The sequence below is a fragment of the Lemur catta genome, chromosome 4, assembly GCF_020740605.2.
Source record: "Lemur catta isolate mLemCat1 chromosome 4, mLemCat1.pri, whole genome shotgun sequence".
Taxonomy (NCBI): Eukaryota; Metazoa; Chordata; class Mammalia; order Primates; family Lemuridae; genus Lemur; species Lemur catta.
In genome coordinates, this window is record NC_059131.1 from 10,754,334 (window position 1) to 10,775,217 (window position 20,884).

General features: G+C 47.8%; 1 non-coding gene across 1 annotated transcript; it reads right to left on the reverse strand.

Moving 5' to 3' along the window:
* Positions 1 to 20,255: 20,255 nt before the first annotated feature.
* On the reverse strand, positions 20,256 to 20,388 carry LOC123637627. The gene has a single exon (XR_006734981.1). It is a non-coding gene; the product is annotated as a small nucleolar RNA SNORA36 family (small nucleolar RNA).
* Between the last annotated feature and the right edge of the window lie 496 nt (positions 20,389 to 20,884).

Here is a 20,884-nt window from a genome sequence, read left to right on the forward strand (position 1 = left end):
ACCCACTGTTCCCTAAGCACCTCTGGGTTTTTCCCATTTCAGAGCCTTTGCTCACCCCATTTAAAATTACCCACACCATTTAAATCGGCCTCCCTGCATAGTACAGATGTGTTAAATTGAAGTCAATTCCAAAGGTGCCCTAAATCCTCCTTTCTTCAGGAAGCATGCAGAAGGGCAGTTTCAGACCTCCTGGCACCTCCTGGAACCCAGGGCAATAATTGCAGCCCCTCCGTGCACATGGGGCAGGGAGCTATTTCTGGTTGATGGTGTTGGACAGGCAAGGACCCTGTTCCCAGGAGTCTGCAATGCCTGGGTCATAGCAGATGGCCCTCAGGACAAACCCCCACATTGGATATGGTGACTGTGTGCTCTGAAGCTGCATAAATGGTATTGATCTCAACAAGAAAGATGTGCAGTGGGTATCTACCCCTGCCCCCATCCTTTCCTTCCTTAGGTACCGATTCAAACCCCAGCCTGAGCCTCACCCATCTCTGACTGTAATTTTACCCCAGGCTAAACTTCATTCCTTAGAGGTGTTGAGGTGGATGTCAGATCTGCCTTGTAGTTCTGTGTTTATTCATCAGCAGGGACTATATTACTCATTGTTCTTATAAACGGTGTTATGGAGAGAATGTTCCCCACACCCTCTGCTGCCAAATTCAAGTGTTGAAATCCTGATCCTTAATGTGATAGTATTTGGAGCTGGAGCCTTTGGGAGGTGATTGGGTCATGAGGGTGAAGCCATCAACGTAGGATTAGTGCCCTCACCAGAAGAGACATGTGAGCTTGCCCTCTCTCCTGCCTCCACCATGTGAGAACACCGCGGGAAGATCAGCATCTGCAGGCCGGGAAGAGGGCTCTCCCCGGGCACCAGATCTGTCGGCACCTTGATCTGGGACTTCCAGCCTTCAGAACTGTGAGAAATGCATGTTTGTTGTTTAAGCCATTCAGTCCACGGTCATTTGTTATAGCAGCCCAAACGGACTAAGACAAATGGAAAAGCAAGGAACTCCAGCAGCCTCCCTAGTGGGTTTTCATCTGTTTTCACACAATTCATTCCATAAATTAGAGCAGGAGTTTTGCATACACAGCAGCAAAGCACTCAGCGTCTACAGGAGGTGGTTCAAGGCCGATGCAACCAAGCGAGGCACTCAAAAGCAATGAAGGGAAGAGAAACGGAGGCATGTCAGGGACAGGGTGGGAGAAGAGACGCACAGAGGGGGTGGGACGGATCAAGGCTCCAGCGTGCTGTGGCCACAGTGCCAGGTAGATACCCTAGTAGGAAATAATAAAGGCCCTGTCAAAATGTTTTCTCGAAATAGCCTGGCATTGAAGCAGTCCCATAAAGCAGACACCAGCTAGCTTTGAAGGAAAGGTCTGCTCTGCCATCCGAACCAGCTCGGCGCTGGGGCGGGAGACCAGGGCTTCAGTCTGCCCTTCTTCAAAGTGCCACAAGCTCTGGCTTCTCTGACGGGGCTTCCTCCTCTGTAAAGCGGTGAGAACACCAGCCCTCACAGGGACCGAGAGGACACGCACACCGACACTTATGGCCAGTGCGGGGCTCTGCAGAATGACGATTAAACAAAGGCATCTTGGGGGAGCAGGCGCGTTACCAGCAGAACGGTGACGCCGCCTGCCTCCACGGGGGACCCAAATCATTTTCCACTCTGTGGGCAGACTGACGAAGAAACAGCACTTTTCTGTCTTCATCTGCAGTCCTTGGCAGAGGCCCACCTCAGCCGAGGTTCAGGACAACACAAACTCTCGGGCAGAGAATGCTCCGACTGCGGCAGGGCAGCAGCTTGCACCAGTGTGTGGCACACAGGCCGGCAGGAGCTGGGCTCTGGGGAGCCACAGGGGGGCCCCTGGTCCACCGTGTCCACCATCCCCAGGAACACCAATGAGTTCTCCACCTGTCCTGCTGGCATGTGTAACAATTTTGAATGTAAATAGCCACTTCCCTGACTTTTTCCCTTTCTTCTTAGTAAAACACCCACATCATTTCCTTCCTTTTTTGGGCTCTTCCTTAGACCCCTGGTTGTGGGGCACATAGTAGGCACTCAATAAATACTTGCTGAGTGTGTGCATGGGTGGTAATCCAGCACTAATCCCCTCTCTTCAGCTCCCCACCCCCAGGAAGAAATAAAAGATGTCCATTTGTGGTTCGGCCACATTCAGGCAAACTTCCATATTGCTGCCAAGTCCTGCCATCTGCCACCTCCGAGGTGCAGGTGCCGGGCAGCCCCGGCACCCACAAAGCCCAGCCGCAGGCACAAAAGCCCGATGTGCACTGATAATTGCTGAGTGCACAGCCAGCCAGGCCGGCCAGGCTCATGCAAGTTTGCTGGGTCTGCTGAGATTTGCATACAGATGGCCGGTCGGGGCGCAGGGCCGCCGCCACCGCGACAACGCAGCCCGCGCCCCGGGTAGACCGGCCGCAGCCCCTTTAGAAGTGCGGGCGGCTTTGACTGCAGCCTGCCCGAAAGAGGCCTCATTCTGCCTGTCTTGAATAGTCAGTCATTCAAGGGGTTGCTTTGAAATTTGAAGAGAGAGAGAGAGGGAGAGAAACTGAGACGCAGAGAGAGACAGAGACACACACACAGAGAAAGAGAGAGACTGAGACAGAGAGACTGGGAGAGATAGAGAGAGAGAAAGAGACAAGGAGAGCTTGGAGGAAGGAAAAAAAAAAGCGAATTCCTTTCTTTGTGAGACCGGGGAGTGTTGGGCAGGAAGCCAGGGGGCTTCAAGAATGTGAGTGAGCCCCAGGAATGAGGTGGGGTCTCTGTGGAGACGCGGCCTCGGATGTGCGGTGTTTGCTCCTGCTCCTGGCCCTCGGGAGCAAGGGTCCCTGAGAGTCCACGATGTGCAGGAAGCACTGAGACAGGGTGGAAGAAAAGGCACCTCTGTCCCTTTGCAACGTCAAAGGCAAGTTGCAGCTGCTCTGAAACTAACAAAAGAAAACCCACGCACAAGAAGAAATTTTTAAAAAATCCCGGTAGCCAGAAACACAAACTTGGAAGGTTAAACTGGAAGATCTGTCCCTAAATCACGTCCCGGAGCCTCTAAATGAGTCGGTGGGTGCCGCAGGCTTTTGCTCTTTGTGTTTCTCCATCTCGTTTGGTTTGGAAACAGCTCGCCAGGGTGAGTGGCCAGACCTCGGGGACACGCCCGGGCGCTCTGGGCATCCGACACATGGCAGGTGTTCCGGCCTCGCCCAATTCAGCCCGGCTCTCTGTTTAACAACCATCCTGAGGCTTTGGCTCCGTGTTTACTAATACCCCGCGCCCCCGGCCCTCCCACCAGCTCCCCCACCCCACCGACTCCAGTGAATGGCCAACAAGGCTGAAAAAAAGAAAGGCGTTATTGAGAGAGTGTTGCCTCCCTTGTCCAAACTAAATGAAAGGGAATAGAATAGCCCCAGAGAGTAGCTATTTATCATGTTCTAACTGAACGCTCCAAACCTGCTCCTCGTCCTGCGTCACCTCTGTGTGAGCAATCTGGGGTCGGCCTGGATTTCCCCCGCGTGCCCTCCACGGCCGAGCAGCTCCAGGGCCTCGGGTCCTCCTGCCTTCTCTGCACTGGCTTCTGTCCACTCGCCCCTCCCCAGGCCTCCCACGGCGGCCCGGACGCCTCTAGAGCCCCTTCCCTCCACCTTAGGTACCCGCCCACTAACCCGTCTTCTCCCACTGCAGCCAGAAAGCTGTTTCTAAAACACAGTTCCAGCTGTGTCTCGCTCTTAAAACAGTTCAATGACCCATGATTGTCACCTGGAGAATACAGACCAAGCTCTCCAGATTGGCATGGAAACCCCCGCGTGGTCCGGTTCCTCTCCCTCGTCGGCCCTGCACCTTGCACCGAGTGAACGAACTGCCCCCGGATTCCACCCGAGTCTGGGCTGTTGCCCACCCTTTCTTTTGCTCACGTGCCGCCTCCTCTCCTGGCAAGCAGGATGAATCTCCTTCCTTCCTCCCTCCCTCCCTCCTTCCCTTCAGCCAGCAAGTACTTTTTGGATCTAATTGCTAAGCACGATGCAGGTGCTGAGGATACAGGGACAGAGAGAGGAACACTTCTGTCTTCCAGCCCTTCCCCCGGGAGCGTAAGGGAGGAGAGGGTCACAGTAGGGCCCTCTGCCGTGGTACCCCATGTCCCTGTCCCAGCAGAGGTGGGACAAAGGCAGAAACCAATGAGCTCAAGACCAGTGAACCCTGAGCCGAAGGATCTTCCTCAATATTGTTATCATGCTTTTCATATCTAAAACTCTGCCGGGAAGTTGGGGAAAGTTATTCCCAGAGGCTAGGTCATGGAGCATCAACCATGAAGGAGAAAAGGGACATCACCAATGACGTGACCCCGACACCAGCTTCGCTTTCATGATCTCTTTTGCCTTTCACAGCTCGAAACGTCAGAGCAAAACTCACCTTTGATGCTGTGTTTCATCCTTTCCACAAATATTTACCGCGAACGAACACGACTGTGAGTGAGGTATTCGTGTGATGATTTTTTATGAATTAGCTCCGAAATATTCATATTTTCACACTCAGAGACTTGGTGGCTTTCTCCGAATGACCTTGGATCTGCTCTTTTCACTCACTGCAGGTCTTGCATGGTCTTTGGCCAAAAGCAGTGCAAGCTGGTCTAAACAGAAATGGAAAGACATGCCATAGTTAAAGAAGTGTCACATGGCCCAGCATGGTGGCTCACGGCTATAATCCTAGCACTCTGGGAGGCCAAGGCGGGAGGCTAGCTTGAGGTCAGGAGTTTGAGACCAGCCTGAGCAAGAGCGAGACCCTGTCTCTACTAAAAATAGAAAGAAATTAGCTAGACAACTAAAAATATATAGAAAAAATTAGCCGGGCATGGTGGTGCATGCCTGTAGTCCCAGCTACTCGGGAGGCTGAGGCTGTAGGATCGCTTAAGCCCAGGAGTTTGAGGTTGCTGTGAGCTGGGCTGACGCCATGGCACTCTAGCCAGGGCAAAAGAGCGAGACTCTGTCTCCAAAAAAAAAAAAAAAAAAATTAAAAGAGGTGTCACGAGAGCAGAGTCTCCAGGTAAAATGGTTTCTTTAGTGGCTGAGTTTGGGTGGCTGTTGGTTAATGATAACCCTTCTGCAGGCTTTGGCTCATTCCTCCTTAACTTAGGGGTGGGCATGAGGGTGGGGTGGCTGGGGGTGGAGAGGAGAAGGAAAGATCATACATGTGAGAAAACAATCCAAATATTGTGGATGGCTTCAAAGTGTTCACATTAGTCATTTTGATCTCATTTCAAACAGACTTGGCATCATTATAGGAAAGCCAACATGGTAAAAACAAAGAGAAGAGACAGCGTTTGGGGAACAGTGGAAGTCCTGTTACTAGGGATGTGATTTGAGGCCAGGCACTTAAGCTCACCGAGCATCATTTTCTTATTTCTAAAGATAGTAACACCTCCTTTCTAGGCTTTTTGTAAGGATTAAGTGAAATAATGTATACCCAGTGGAGCAGCTACCAAATAATAGGTGCTAAAAGAGTAGTTATTATTGCTTATATTTATTATTGCTGAGAACAAAATAAAAATGTGAAATAAACCTACGTACAGGTTGGATCTTTTACCCATAAGAAAGTATGAAACAGAAACATAATTACTGCGCCTTAGCTGCCCTGTTTCTCATTGTACTTCCATTTGTAGCATTTTTTCTGTGGCAATTTCATGAGCATAAAGTTATACTAACTTTATTTAGAGTATGAATTGGCAGTGTCCCCATTTCCTGGTCACTTCAAGGGGCAATGAGCTATTGAAATATAATGTGTTTAAAGCATCGTCCAGTTAAATTCAATCTAATTCTATTCAGCGGATGTTTCTGGAACATAACCGACATTTCTAAGGGAGCAAAGCACTATGATGTGGGAAATGTGAAAATGACTGGTACCAGTGACACATCTAGGAGAGGTCAGGGATCATGACAGTGACACGGCCCTCTGCATCTGGCCCTGTGACTTACTGTGTGACCTTGAGCAAGTTACTTCTTTAAGCTTTTATTTCTTCAAGTGTAGGAGGGAGGACAGCACATCTGCTCTTGCAGGGCTGTTGCGAAGACGAGAGGAGGGACAGACAGGCAAATGCCTAGCGTGGATGCTGCAAGGTTGTCACAGGCAGGTGTGCTGAGTGCCCTAAAAAGATGGAATGATTTGAGCATAGCCACAACTTGTGCCATCAATGAGCAGAGTGAGGTGCTCCCTTGCTGTGAAGATTCCTGTCGCCACCAGAGCGGTGAGCTGTCAGCCAGGGTGAGGACAGGCATGGGAGATGCGTGTCAGCCTTTCAGTGCCACGCAGGCCCGAGCTGCTTGGAAAATGGGACCTTCCTGAGCCTCACTTTCCTCCTTTTACAAATGGGAAGATTCTGCATCCTTGAATTTCCTCCCAGCACGGAGGTTGGGGGGGAAGAGAAATGAGAAGACAGAGGGGAAAGGGCTCTGTGAATAGAAAGTTGCTATACCAGTGTGAAAGATGGTTATTGGCTCCCCAAAAAGGAGGTACAGAGACACTCCCACCAATTTCCTGAGTTCTGTGTTACTCCTGGAGGGGATTTGTTATGCTGAGCTGGTGGGCGCCATTGGTGTTCCATTCCACGACCTTCCTACTCAAAGTGTGGTCCCTGGACCAGCTGCATCCGTGTCACCTGGGAGCTCGTTAGAGATGCAGAGCCGTGGTCCTCCTTTCACGAAGCAGAATCTGCTTCTCAACAAAGCGTCTCCTAGTCATCTGCACATTCGAGCTTGAGAAGCCCTGGTCTAGAGGCTTTGGTGTTAAAAGAGAAAGAAAAAGAGCTGATAACAATGTACTCAGTAGGAAATTAACCGGTGAGAGCCAAGCAGCGCTGTGGGCCAGGAGGAGAAACCGATGAGTTGGGGACACCCACCTGTAGTACTTCGGGATTGCTTGGGAACATGTCAGAACTTGTTGCACGTAATAAAAGAGGAGGGGAAAGAAGAGTGAGGAAATATTAGGCTGTCACAAAATGCGGGGGTCCACAGACTGTCGCTTGCTCTCTAGGGTGCAGCTTCCCCAGAGCCCCCTTCAGCTACCTGTGGTTCAACCCGGGTGGCAGTCACCTCAGGTCATTGCTCAGAGGAGCCCTCCAGGTGCTCTGCAAGACAATCCAGGCAAACAGCTGTCTCAGCTGAGCCTAAATTCTTTGGAAGATCCTGCTTAGCTCAATCAACATCACAAAGGCTTCTAATGAGGAGATAGCATTTAGGAACCCTTTGTTATCAATTAGTTAATCATTATTAGGTCAACCTGCACTTAGTGATGGCCGGACTAACTATACTTAGAGGCGCCCTGACATTTTTACTGTTAGAAGATAAATCAGAAGAGGATGTAATTGTCTGCCCAATGCATTCTCAGGCTTTCTTACCTTTCATTGTGGGGTTCCTTCTGCTGACAATCCTTTCTCCTCCATTCTCTTCTCCATTTAATGCTTAACGAGGGACTTATCCCTGAGATTTAGCTCAGTTGCCACCCGCTCAGTGTGACCCTGATCTCGGGGGGACTCCCAGGCCCATCAGTTTTGGGTCAGCGTGCACATGGAAGCTGAGGATCTGGAAAGGGGATCTGATCCCTTAGAGCTCACGGTGCCTCCGTTCCTCCTGGGAAGTCAGTGTGTAGTGGGGAAAGGTGCTTGGAGCAGCTCCCTCTGTGGCTGGTACCTTCTAGGTGTTTTACAGCCACTGATTTACGCCATTCTCACAGGGGCCTTCCCAGGTAGGTGTTAGTATCCTCATTTTACACACAAAGAAAACTGAGAGCAGGAGAGCTAGGATTGACACACAGCACACAACACTGTCTAGCTCCTGGGCGCCTTTCCTTCTATCCTATGAAGATTCACGGAGGGCGAAGGGGGATGAGGGATGGAGGGTGGGGGTGGGGGCAAGAGACCCTGTCTGTGACGGGAACCCTCCCCCCGGGGAGGTATCACCAGGCTCCCAGGTATACACTACCTGGAAGTCCAGCTTGGGAGGGAGTGACATGCAAGCTCTACCCTGATCTCACTCAGGCCGTTGTCCATCTCCCACAGGTCCATGCACTTTGCCAGGGTAGGAATCAAGACCCCACAACTCCAAACATCGGGATGGGCTATGAAGAACATCCCTTCCAGCTGTAACACGCCACGTACCATGAGACTAGAGGGACAGTCCCTTTTGTCTTTCCTTCCTTCTTTCTTTCTTTCTCTCTCTTTCTCTCTTTTTTTCTTTCTGTCTCTCTTTCTTTCTCTCTCTCTTTCTTTCTTTCTTTCTTTCTGTCTCTCTCTCTCTTTCTTTCCTTTCTCTCTCTCTTTCTTTCTTTGTTTTTCTTTTTTTCTTTCTTTCTTTCCTTTGGGTGTATTTAGCCATTATAACTGGTTAGAAGCCAGAGATATTTAGGCGTTTTCTGGTTGGAACAGAAATAGCCCTGTTAGCTGTGGACTGCGTCCAAGCTCCTGAACAGCCCCACGAAAAGATCTCCATATAAATGGTTCCTTCAGGACTCCCCTTTGAATGCTTTCTTGGTCTTGGGGGTCTGAAATGGAGCCAATTTGAGGGAGTTCCAGGCATTTCCCACAGGGCCTCCTTCCCAAAAGCTTTTCAAAGCAATCCCAGAGGTCCAAGCATCCTAACTGGGGACTCTCAACATTGTGAGGAATTTGGAAAACTTGCCCTTTAGGTTCCTGACACCTTTGCCTGTGACACTTTGAAAGTCCACAAACCTGGCTGATGTGTCCTCTAGAGCAGAGACAGTAGCCAGGACAATGACAGCACCCAGTAGGTTTGCAGTAAATGCTCATTAGTTTCAACTCTGAAATATTTAAGGACTGCACTGATGTCCTCTTGAGCTGAGGAATGTGCTCAATTCCCAAGTACCCTGATTGCCAAAGGATTTCTTGGTGTCCACACAGTTACTAATAACACTTTTGAATAAATGAAATAATCTAGTGACTTATATATACTCTTTTTTTATACTCTTGAATATATAAGAGAGAATTGCAGTAAACTCACTGATATTCCCAATTTTTATAGCACAGATGTGAACACTGGGGGTATCATGTGTATGTTAATAATAGCAAAAGCAAAGTCACTTCAGCAAAGAACAGTAGGAAAAGGAATCCAGTTTGAATCCATGTTTCAATCCAGTTTGAATCAGTTTGAATCCATGCTATCTTCCAGATAAGTGCCTGATCTCTTTGAACTTGTTTCTTCATTATTATTACCTATTTAAGGCCTTTACCCAAATGAGATAACTAGAAAATACTTTGCATGTATAAGCTTATTCATACTTCTAATTATTTAGGCCAATTTTTAGAAGCTAGCAACTGGGCTTTTTTTTTTTTTTAAAGAACAAATTCTAAATAAACTCATCCTGAATTAATAGTATTTTACTGTATTTCAAATGCCTATGCAGTGGGTGGGAGGAGGCAGCTGAGGCCCAGAGAGGGTTAGTAGCCATCCAAATTCATGCAGCCTTGGTGTTTGGCTGGAAGAATAGTCCTCTCGGATCCAAAACTCCACATGCTCCTTTCCATCTTCTCCTCGGCCAGAGAGCAGTCAGGATACACTGTCTCGCTCCCCCCGTCAAGGTCACCATTGTGCTGTGTGACCTTGGACAATTCTCCTGTCTAAACCATCTGTAAAGCAAACATCATGGGCCTGAAAATCTTGAGGGCTCTTTCTTATTCTAACCTTTTAGCGTTTTAATGTTCACCCGAAGACGGTGTTAGAAAGCGCAGGCTCAGTTTTCACATCCAAGTCTCCCCTTCGATGGACTTGATCCCTTCCTCCCCTGAGCTGGTAAGAAATTTTCTTCAAGCTTAGTTATAGCAGGAATCATACCGTGTTGCAGTTCTCCTGATGGCAGGGAACATATCTCATGAATATCTCTTTATGCCGTCTGAAGACCCTAGGACAGAGCTGATGTGGAATAAGTGTTTGAGAAATGCTTGTTGAATTCAAAACCCATCAGGCCTTCTGTCAGTGTGATAACCTAGTCTAATGCCACTAAAATGGTAACCAGGAAAACTATGGGGAACTGTGGAAAAACGACTAAGGTATAGGATCAATGAAAACAGCAGATGCCAAGAAGGTCTGTACACTCTGATTCAGCCATAACAGGCACGCATCTGGGCGTGAGCAGGGTAATAACACCACTACTGCCACCTCCACCATCAGCTAATGTCGATTGAGCTTATCTGTGTCTAGTGGTTTTCTAAGCTCTTCAAATATGTCATTTCACTCAATTGCCACAAAATCCTTATGAGGAATGTAATATCACTATCTGTATTTTATAGATGAGGAAACTGAGGCCCAAGGAAGTTAAATAATACAGTCAGCAGATGGCAGAGCCAGGACAAACATCTAAGCACCTCCTACCTGGCAGGCACATTAGGTGTTCAATTCAGTTAGTCTTCACAACCTTCCTAGGGAGTTACTTTTATTTTCATTTTACTCTTGGAGAAACCTGAGGCTCAGAGAGAATTCCGTGGGTCTGGAGGTTATCAGCACAGAAGCAAGACAATGCCCAGGGCATGTCCTCTTAGGCGGTTCTGCCTGGGTTCCCACCCTGCTCTGCCACTGGGAGCCATGTGAACTCAGGCAAGTTGCTTAATCGTTCTGTGCCTCAGTTTCTTATCTGTAAAATGAGGATAATTTCAGATAGTGACCAGTGACTTGAAGAAAACTCGACAGATAATGGGACAGAATGATAAAACCATGCCAGGCATATGAAGAGCATCCCAGCTGAGGCTTAGTGTGTTCAAGGGACAGAAACCCAAGTGGCTGGAGTGTGGAGAGAGAGGAGAGTACTAAAGAGAGGAATCTTTAAACAGAGAGTCTATGTTCCAACTGCTACACGATACAACCCTGGAGGTTAAAATGCCAAGGATTATGCACAATATTTGATTTCTGAAGTTGCCCTTACATTATTCAATCAGTAAACATTTTAGAGGGAATTTAAATATGAAATGACAAAACTGGATCACTCACCGTGGAATCTGAAAGTCATGTTTTTCTTACCGGTCGGGGAACTCCTCATCCTCTGTCATGTTGTTCTTGTTATCATTATGACGATGATCATATTAATGAAATTATCATAAATAATTATTATCATTGTTTATCGGTTTACAAAAGCACTTTCCAAGCTGCAAGGCCTTCATTTATATATAAAGAAGGAAAGTCCATTAATGAGCAGAGAGCTGGGTACTGTCAGCTGGTGCTTTGATGTGTTAATTGCAAGTCATTCTAATCTTATTATTAAAGAACAGCTTCTGCCAGGCGATGAGCCCAATTGTAAATACCATATGTACTTGAAATTAATATGACTCCATTTATTTTGAACGTTCCTACAATTTCCACTGTATGCAATTGTTTACTAAGCATCGACTGTGCCCTCAGCACCATGGCCAGCTTTGCAGGTGAATAAGAAACAGTAAATGGTGTGGCCTTTGCTTTCAAAGCTGTTAAAGTCTAGCTCGCAATTCTAGATGTGTCAGCATGAAAAGCACAGGGAACAGAGTCTGAAATCCGATGTGACTACATGTACCATGTGACTTTGAGCAAGTTAGTTTATGTCTTTGAGCTGCAATTTGTTTATCAAATTAGAGATGATAACAGAGGCAGGATCACATAGAGGTTACACAGACGGATTCTGGACACAGACTGGGTTCTGACACTTCTCAGCTGTGTGATCTTGGGCGTGTTACCTAACTTCTCTGTCCTCAGTTCCCTGTCTGGAAAATGAGGATGGTGATAGTTCCTGCCTCGTGAGTTTGCTATGAAGATTAAATTAGGTAATAGTGTAAAATGCTTAAAAGAGTGCCTGAAAATGGTAAACACCACGGGTTTGTGAAATAAATGAAATAAGTAATGCCTACTTCACAATGTGGCTTTCAAAGTTAAAATGGAACAGCATATAAAATTCCCTAGTATAGAACTTTGCATATAATAGACATTCAATTAATATTGTCTCTTCCTTTCTTTGCTTTTGTCATTCCTTTCAAAACACTACACCAGGAGCGTTTTTTGCCTACTGATGCATAAGAGGTGTAGACCGGTGGTTCACAAGCTCTGCTGCACGTCAGAATCACTTGGAGAACTTTAAATATTCTGGATTCCTAGGCACATCCTAGATGAATTAAATCAGATGGACTAGGGGTGGGACCCAGGCATCAACATCTTAAAAAACTTGTCCCACGATTCCGACGTTTAGCCAAGTTGGAAAACCAGTAGTATATAGACCAGCAGGGTTCTAGCAGGGTCCTGAAAGTGGCCAGAGGTGGTTTCTTGGAGGAGATTTTCTTTTTATTGGCTCATGGAGGTTGTCCTCTCCTCGGAAGCTGAGTCTGTGCCTTCCACAAATTGTTATTGGCACCTGTGATGTGTGAGGTACAGAGGGTGTGTCATTGAGCAATACAAGCAAAGTCCTGTCCCTACAGAGCTTATTACAGAAAGTGGAGGTGGACATATGTGGGGAGGAATGAATACAGTGCTGAGAAGAGTAGTGGCGAGTGCTGTGAAGCCGAGGAAATAGCAACGGTGCAGGGTAACCCTGTGGGGTGGGCATGGGAGGGCTGTTCTGCGAAGCCAGTGTTTGTGCTGAGCCCAGAGTGGGGAGATGGTGCCACTCGTGTGAAGAGCTCTCTGGGTAGAGGTGACGGCTTTACTTGCTCAAGGGACAGGGGGCCAAAAAGCTGGTGCTCTGTGAGTACAGAGGAAGGACCTGGCCCAGAGCATGAACTTGGAGACGTGGGCCCTGGGCTCTCAGGGCCTTGTGGAAATGCTGAGGATTTTATTTGACCTGCAGTAGGAAGCCACGGGAGGCTTCAGTGTGAAGGTGATCTGGTCTAGTTCACATTTTAAAAGGATGGTCCCTGTTGGGTGGGGCAGAGGGGTGGGAGACTAAGGGGGAGTGGTGAGTGCAGGGAGAAGTCAGGAGGCTGCAGGTACAGCTCAAGCTGGGGGTGACTGTGGTCTGGACTAAGGTGGGGGCAGGGAATAATGCTGGCAACAGTCGGGTTACAGGAGTCCCATTGAGGAAAAGAGCCTGTAGGACTTGCCGGTGGACAGGACCTAGTGGGTGCAGGAAGGTACAGGATCAAAATGACTCCCAGATACTTGGCCTGAACAACTAAGAAGGTGCCATTTCTAGATGAGGAAGCCAAGGGAAAAGTAGCTATCAGAGGGTGGGAACAAGAACGAGAGCAAGAGAGGGGATGAGAAGTGAGCAACTCTATATCTGACATGTTAAGGTGCCACGTAGACATGCAGATAGAGATGTCTGGAGCCCAGGGAAGAAGTCAGACGGAGATCTAAATGTTGGCAGCATCATGCATTGAGGACATTTAAGCTGTGACACTGGCTGAAATCATCCTCCCTGAGGCTTTGGCTCAGATGCCACCCCCAGCATTCTGAAGACCCCTTCCCACTGGTCTGCGATTTGTGGTGGGGTTTTCTGCTAATTATCTTCTCTACTTGGTCTGGATGTCTCGGGCTGGTACCCATGGCCGGGATGGGGGTGGGAGTGGAGGGATTAACAGCTCCTGTATTCCCTGGGAATGCCAGGCCCACCCAGAATCCCACAAGTGCTCCTCCGGCCCAGGAGCACTGGGAGAAGCTACCATCTCACCTTGAAACAGCCATGAAATTGCCACGTACAACGTTGCAAATGCTGTACAGAATAGCACTTGGGAATAGGTATAGTCCAGGGAGATTTCAACCATTCTCTGCTTTCTCTCCCTTTCCCTGGAAGCAGAGCTGAGCTGGTTGCCTCAGCAAACTCATCTCTGTTGTCTTAAAGCTGAGCTTTGGATTTCATTTCCAACAACTTACTGGAAGCAGCACAGTTGAAAGAGCTCTCATCTGGGAGTCCAGATGACTGGCTTTGTGGTCTTGGGCAAGTCACTTAACCTCTGGGAGCCGCAGTTCCTTCATCTGCAAGATGCAGAGGTCAGATGGGATGTTGGCTACACTCTCTGTTAGCACTGATGATCTGGTTTCTTAGAGCAGATTGCTTCCTCTGCTCCTGTTAAAGACGTGAGGCCGAGAGAGGTGGGAAGGAATCCCTTGCCTGGATCAAAGTGCTGCCTCCCAGAGCCCTTGCCTGGGGCTTTCTCATCCTGCCTCTTAAAAACAAAAAGGAAAAGGAATGCAACAATCGAAGACCTTTGTGGATTCCAAGGTGGAACTTAATCAATATTTGTTGAGCACCTACTCAGAGCCTAAGCATAAACTAGTCACTGGTGAACTAGAGATAATTCGAAAAAAAAAAAAAAAAAGGAAGAAGAAGAAGAAAAAGAAAGAAATTAAAAAAAAAGATGATTCATTTACTGCTTTTCAAGAAACCCACATTCTGATTGTTCCATAAAGCATGACATTATCGAACCTTTTCTCTGTGCTAACAAATGAGTGTGAGCTAAATGTGTTATATCATGTAATTCTGTTTTCAAATGCTAGATCCTTCCCTTTTATCAATTTTCAGAATGACTTTGTGCCAAAGCAACCTGTAAGATAAACAATGAAATTTTAAAAATTATTATGAACTCATAGGTTTTTGTATATTTCACATTTAAGTCCTTTGATTATCTATTTTTTTCATGCTAAAATTGTGTCATTTCGGATAATGGGCAATCCTTGCGATTGGCTCTTGTGTCTTTGGGACACAGTTTCCTTGCTTCGTGGTACAATGTTATTTCATCCTTACAACAACCCCAAAGATATGGGTACCACTGTTATGCATCCTACAGATGATGACATGGAGGATCGCCCGAGGCCACAAGGCCAGCAAAAGTGGAGCTGGGGTTTGATCTTTGCCATTGCATGTATAGTCTGTTGGAAGAGAGAAGATTAACACGAAAGGAATATTTAGGAACTAGCATGGAGTGGTACATACTTTTTGGTCGATTCATTGAACATTTATTGAGTTCCAATCAGATGCCAAGTTTATCCTCAGGAACTTGTGTTTCAGTAAGTGTGGACCTTTGCAGTCATGATAATGGGTAGGAGAGGAATTCACTGTGGGCCTGGGGGCCTGGGGAGACTTCTGGGATGGGATAGGATATGGCCTTTGAAGCCTGATTAAGAACTTGCCAGGGAACAGGCATTTCAGGCAGGGAATGGCATGAGCAAAGGCCCAGAGGCAGGCACCAGCCTGGCAGAGGAGGTGGCAGAAGCCTGTGTGTGTTGTCTCAAACCACTCATCTTCCGTAGGCTTGGTTCCAAGAAGAGGGAGGGCACGTGGATCCAGTATGCTGTGCGAATGACTCTCAAATGACAAAAGAACGTTCAAGTTCTGCATTGTAGGGAGGGTCAAGGGTTATGGGAAGATTTGTCCCCAAATGGTCTGCAATATGACATTGTAGTTTTTATTAAACCCTTCCCATACAGAGCAATGATGGCAGTCCATTCTGCGTGGAGTTTGGAGTGGCGTGTGCATATGTTATGGGAGCTCCCCAAGGTAGAGGCCATATTTTATCGGTCACTATGTCCTCAGTGATCACCAGACAGACTGGTTCTTAATAATTTTTAAAAATGGAAATAAAATTTTCTTCCAAAATGTTCCGACTCTTGACTGGATAATTCCATTATGTGTTCCCGAGAGTCTATCGCAAAGAAATAATCAGGGATGTAGACAAAACTTTATGCAAAAGATGTTCATCACAGAAGTGTCTGTGTTAAAAAACATTAAACCCTAAAGGCGAATGCTTAATCATACTATGGCCCACCCTGTGCTATTCTAGAAGTGTCTTCAGCAGAACCCAAGAGAGACATTCAACTGTTTACAGTTTAATCATATGAGAATATTCTTAGGATACGCTGTTAACTCAAAACATTGAGGGTATGAAATTATAAACACAAAATGACCCTAACTATGTAAAAACAAACGGGTAGAGAAAAGGCCTGGCAAGAAATACATTGTAAATGTCAACACGTGCTGTCTCTGGGATGGTTGTTTTCTTCTTTTTACTTTTCTTTATTTTCTAAAATGCGTCTGCCTGGCTTTTATCACAGGCAGAACAAAGGCCACGTGAAGGGTGGTCACTGTGCTTCTTTACGTACTGACTCAACGTTTTAATGAGTTAAAAGCCGAATGTTATTTTTGCCACCTAAACCCGCACAGCAAAGTCAGGAGGGGTGATGGATGCGCTGGGAAGGCCAGGGCGGGTGAGGGGTGGTCACAGAAGAACAGTTTGGGAAGAGGGATGAGGACACAGAGTTGGCGTGATGAAGGGCCGGGAGTCCCCACCTTGGTGGCTGCCACCCCTGTTCGGGGCTACCTGAAAAGGTAGCTGGGCAAGTGCTGGGGGAAACTTCAATTTTATGGCAATTAGGGGCACCCGTGGGCTGGGCAATCAGCGCAGGCTTTGATCTGGTTAACCTCGCTGGGGGTCAGGCCGAGCTGACCTCGCAGTGTTCTCACTCCGGAGCTGCAGCCGGGTCAGCGCTCCCATTGTCTGACCGGCGACATTAACTCCCGGGCCAAAGAACAGGGCCCGCTCCCCACCGGCCCTGCCTCCCGCCCAAGTGGGCGCTTTGTTCCCTCCCCATCGGCTCCCATTGTGCCTACTCAGGGGGAAAAAGCCTGCGCTCATTTCCTTACTCTAATGGCTCCATCCTCTTCCAGCCCATAAGCATTTTGTCACTGTGACCCCGGAGGTTATTCGGGCCTTTTGATCTTGCCTACCTCTAGCCTGGCTCCCCAGCTGCCACCAGGGCCCCGCCACCCAGAGGCTGTGCCCACAGGGAGTGCAGGGGCTTAGCTGAGAGGCAGGCTGGAGACCAGGGTGGGGCAGGCTCCAGTGGGAGGCATTTCAGCCTTCATCTCCATCAGAGCCGCTCTCCTGCTCAGAACTCCAAAGCTGAGGGCCTGGGGCCTCCTTCCCTCGGGGCAGGGGCAGAGGGACGTTAAGGCCTCCAGCCCTGTGCGGCTGCCCCAGCCAGCCCTGCCTGTCCCACCCGTCTCTCAGCTCTGTGTGCTTTCAGGATGATCCTGTAGTCCCCTGGGTTGTTCAGCCTTCCCTGTACTCCCAGAGTCCTCCCCACCGTCCACAGCAAGGTCACCCTTCCCTGCCCCTGCAGTGCGGGACTCACAGGTCTACTACAGGACAGCACTTCCACGACCATGTGGCCGTGCCCCAGTCCCACCACACCCTGAGCTCTCCAGCGGTGCCCGTGACAAGGAAAGGATAGTGTTTAGTGACTTTGCAACAGGGGTAAGGTGACTTTGGATGTTTTTAGAAGGAACTTTGCAGAATCAACAGGAATAAATGAGGCTTATGAACTGAATTCTGAATTCTGAAGGGGTTGAGAGGTGGTAGAAGTATTGGGAAGGGCTTCGGTGAGTTTTTAAAAACATTGGAAGGATCAATTTAGTGGCTCATTTATTTATACAAACATGAATTAAGCACCTTCTCTGGGTGATTATTAAATTGCTCTTAGCACTGGAAATGCAGACAAGAAAAAAAAAAAAAATCCTAGTCCCCATCTGCGCTGGGCTCCCAGCCTGGTCGTGGTAACATGGACACAGGCTGGACATCCTGACCCATCGGGACGTGTGATGACAGGCAAATTCTCATGCAAGTTGAATTCTACATAGAGGGAGAAGGAGCTGCACCGTCAAGGAAAGGTTAAACTTGTCAAGACAGATGTAAAATGTTCACCACAACAAATTTATTAGGCAATATTGTATAGCCTGGGAGAATTAATCTATTTCTTCCAAAGTGAATAATCTCAATTCAAATTCCAATTAATGGCTTTGAGGAAACTACACTGAGGCATCACACGGCAAATTAAATACAGCTTTTCCTGTCTGTCTCTAGACAGCAGGATGCGCTTTATTGACATTTGTCTCTATGTCTTTTCAGGAAATTTGGGCTCGCCCATCGGCAGCCAGCCAGGACTGCCTGTGCCCGTGCCAGACCTCAGACATCCACCTAGAGTCCCCTGGGCAGCAGGGTGGAGTCTATTGTTGGTCTATGAGCTGCTCCTTTTCAGTTCAGATTTAACATTGTCCCAAAAGGTAAACTGATTCTTTTCATTAGTACATTCTCATCCATTTGTTCATTCATTTGCTATTTCCAATCTGTAATTAATTCCTTGTCAGTCAATGAGTAATTTTCATTTATTCATTCTGCAATTGCTTTGCTAAGTGCTTCGAACTGTGTTAGGTTTAGGAGATATAAAAATGAGCCTGGTGCGGTGGCTCAGGCCTTTAATCCTAGTGCTCTGGGAGGCTAAGGTGGGAGGATTGCTTGAGCTCAGGAGTTCGGGATCAGCCTAACCAAGAGCAAGACCTTGTCTCTACAAAAAGATAGAAGAATTAGCTGGGTGTGGTGATGTGCACCTGGAGTCCCAGCTACTTAGGAGGCTGAGGCAGGAGCATCCCTAGAGCCCAGGAGTTTGAGGTTGCAGTGAGCTATGATGATGCCACTGCACTGTAACTGGGGTGACAGAGAGAGACTCTGTCTCAAAAAAAAAAAAAAGAAAGAATAATACACGGTGGGCTCTGCCTGAAGGATGTTATTTTAGTGAAGCTCATTGGTGAGGTCACCTATAAAGTGCTATTATGAGGGGGACAAAACATATCAGAGGAACCCTTGAGAGGAGCCTTGACCCCATCTGGGGCGTGTCAGAAAGGCAAAGATTTTGCTGGGCAGGGCCACACTTGAATGCTCCTTGAAGGTTAAGGAACTACCAGGCGAGGAGGTCAGAAGGAGGGTGGATGGATGGGAAAGACCCTGGAAACAGGAGATTGATGTGGGAATCCTTGCTTCTGCAGGAACCCTTGGGAATGGGATCGTGCATTCCACCAGTGTGGTCTCTCCGCTGGGACGTCCCCCCTGTGTCCTGGGGACAGGCCTCAGTCTGATCACCGCCTCCTGACACACTGCAGCTCTGGGTACCAAATCTGTGCATGCTACTCTCCAATAGGACTCACCTTTGTCATCGATAAACTCCCTAGCAACACACAAAAACCTCACTCTCTTCCAAAACGGTTTGCAGTGTCTGTGCAGATAATTTTTTAGAACGCTTACTGGCTCCAAACAGCCCTACATTCGGTTGGGTGGCATCTTTTCCCCCCACCTCCACCGCCTCCCCGGATGTGTGGATAGATGCTGCTAAACGTGCTGTCTGGATCTGAGGCAGAAAGATAATTATTTGCCTTTCTCATAAGGAAAAGCTAATTACTAGAAGGAATCCCAGCATAATTACACAGTTAGGCTCAGTGTCTTTGTACACATTGCTTCCTGACAAAGACGTCCAGTTAGCCTGTAGCCATTTGTTGGAGGAGGGGACAGTCGTTTCTGATTCTCTCTAGCTTTCCCACCCCTGTGCCTGCCCCCAGTGATGACCCCTGGGGTGAGTAAACCGAGTCAGGGGCCTGGGTAACAGGACAGGGAGAGCGGCGCCTGCAGATGCAGCTCCTCACATTGACGCTCTAGGGGAGCTGCTGGAGCCGTTCGCAGAGCAGATGTGCTTGGCGCTCGGGGAGGCCCTGCCACCCGCTTGAGGTCTCTCTGCCTGTAGGAGTTGGAGTTGGAATTTGAACCCAGGTCTCTCTGGTGGGAAAGCTTCCTCCTTCCCCCATGACAAGGGGAAATGGATGCTTGACTGGGCTGTCAGAAAGCCCCATGGAGAATCCAGGGAAGGAGGACCTGGCTTTTCAGCGGGGGTGGGCCCGGTAAGGGACATCACTGTCAAGCTACTGAACTTACTGTGTGCCCATGGGTGGGGACCTGGCAGGGAGCGTGGGGATCAAGGCGTGGTCCTCAGGGGAAAGTAGTGCTGCCACCTGGAGCGGGTGGGCGCTTCCCACCCCTGTGGGTCCACTCCTGTCCCTGCGTAGCCTATGACTAACTGACAGGCAGGGGAAGCTCCGCAAGGCAGGGCCTGGTGGCCATGAGGCCTGTGTGACTTTCTCCAGGAGAAAGAGGCCAGGAGACCACATAAGGCAAAGAAAAGAGCACTAGCAAAGAATCGAATTGAGCCAAAGTCAAACTCACCATGTGGCTGAACGTGAGTAAAATGCAGCCGAGAGGCGGGGGGAGCACTGGGCCAAGTGAGCGGTGACCACAGCCTGGGGTCACACGGCCCCACTGTGAGTCCTCGTCTGGGAGGGGTCCAGCTGGTTGTAAAGGTCCCTGCCTGTTTTGACACTCTGTGATTCAGTGTTTAAAATATATTTAAATATTTATAACACTGTTTGGATACATCGATCAAGGATCTTAAACTATTCATACTCTTTTTTTCCCATTTTTGTAGGACTAGGAGGTAAATGAATAGAATAATGCTTTCTCTCCAATCATCTCCCCTGGCCCATTTCCGTGTCTCAAAGTTTAGTTAACAGAACAGGAAAGCTTCCCTGAACTGAGCTCAACACTTTGGAATATTCATACTCTTTGACCTAGAATTCCACTTCAGGAAATCTTTTTGAAGAAAATAGACATATGAATAAGGATGTTCATTACAGCACAGTTTATAACAGGGAAAAATTGGGAATAACCTAACAATCCAACAATTGGAAAGTCACCGTAAACTGCGTACATCCGCACATAGGTTTTAGACAGTACTTGAAGAGGATGTTTACGAAGACTTTATAAAAATGTAGGGAAATGGTTCTGTCACAATATTAACGTGGAGCGATGGGCTAGCAAATTATGCATTTAGTCACAAATACAAAAAACACAGTCTCATAGAACTGCAGACACACACCTGTGCATAGGAAAAAGCTAGGAAAAGGTATTAACAGCGCTATCTTGGACTGATGGAATTATAGGGGATTTAAAAATAATTTTACTTTTCTAATAAAAAAATAAATTTTATTAATATATTTAAAAAAAATTAAAATGCAAAACAGCGGCAACAAAAACAACAACAAAAGCT